Below are 1673 nucleotides of genomic sequence, written 5' to 3' on the forward strand. Positions count from 1 at the left end.
TATATATATATATATATATAATCATCATCGTATCTCTTCTTCATTTCATTTCTCCTTTCCCACTCCCGTGAGCAGAGCCCTTTCCCTCAAAAATTCCAAATTTTTTTTGATAGAATTTTGAAAAACTTTGTAAAGCAAAGTTGTAGAGGAAAGCCGGATCTATAACTTTTATGAAGGAATTTCATACGAATCAACCGTTTGGGGGATCAAAATCACTTCTAAAGGTAAGATCATCTTTTTCCAATCTTATCCTTTTTAGTTTTAATTTTGATGGTTTAGACCCTAAATTGATGAATAGAATTTTAGATACAATCCGAAAATATAGAAAAAAAATATGATCGGGATGATATTCACCACCGGAAACAATGTTCACCACCGGGAACATTGTTTACCGTCGAAAAACGCTGTTCGTTACCCGAAACACTGTTCATCACCGAAAATGGTGTTTACTTTTGAAAACACTATTCATTGCCGGAAAACACTATTCACCACCGAAAGACACTATTCACTGTTGGAGTTACTATTCACATCCAAAATTTCTATTGCCCCTACTCGTCACTGGTGTTACTGTTCACCACTAGAATTACTGTTCACAACCGGAATTACTGTTCATCGTCGAGATTATTATTCGTCGGTGTTCGCGGGGAAAATTGTAGCTTTCATTGATGTCATTATTTTCTCAAGTAATAGCTTTTTGCTTACAAAAGATCCGGTCTTTTTATAAGATCCGGTTACAACGAAATCAAAGAAAAAATAAAAAGATTACAACTTTCCTTTCGAACGAATCACGAGCTCCTGTTTTGCGGTCGCTCGCTTTTGTGGGTTTTTGCCAACGCCGGGGTTAATCCGTGGACCACCACGCGATCTAGATCCGGTCGGATCTACGCAGTATGACGGGTATTATTTCGCAAAGAAATAATAGCCGGGGGGGATTAATTCACCAAGGAAATAATCGCCCTAGTTCTCGGGATCAAAGGCCAAGTTTTGATCCGGAGGATGACTACGTAGATTTGAGATCTGATTTCTCTCTCTCGAACTCCTGCCTTTTGTGACGTGGATGCTCGCCAAGAACCAGATCTGAATGTCCAAGCCTTCAAGCCTCCAAAACTCCAAGCTCAGTTCTCAATTCAGCAGAGTTTCGGGTCTAAAAGTTCCAACCCCTGAACAAATGAACCAAGCCCTCTATTTATAGGCCATCTGAACTGTGCCCGCGCACAGATCTGGGCCGGCCACCTATAGGTGGCCGGCTCTTGGCCGGAGCCACCTATAGGTGGCTCGGCTTGGGCCGAGCCACCTTGAGGTGGCTCAGTTTTGGCCGAGCCCCTCTAGGTGTTGGGTTTCCGCTGTTTTTCATCATTGTATCTGTTTTTCCGGTCTCGTGGTTGATTTAGACTCTGATTTATTGATCTGAATCCTGATTTGGCAGTAAACTCACTTCGTTGTTGATCCGGATTCTGATTTGACAGTCAGAATCCCAATATGGCAGTAAATCCGCCTCGGTGTTTGAGTTCAAATCCGTTCTATGGTTGGATGACTCGTTGACTCGCCGAACTGTTAGCTTGATTCCGCATGCGAATGGATGTATTCCATTGTTTGCGTGCGGTTCGTTAGCCTCGTTGCCTCGTTAATCCGCTTCGTTGCGTGTCACTTGGCTTCGGCATTGTGGACTGACA

Source organism: Asparagus officinalis, chromosome 1 (assembly GCF_001876935.1).
Source record: "Asparagus officinalis chromosome 1, Aspof.V1, whole genome shotgun sequence".
Taxonomy (NCBI): Eukaryota; Viridiplantae; Streptophyta; class Magnoliopsida; order Asparagales; family Asparagaceae; genus Asparagus; species Asparagus officinalis.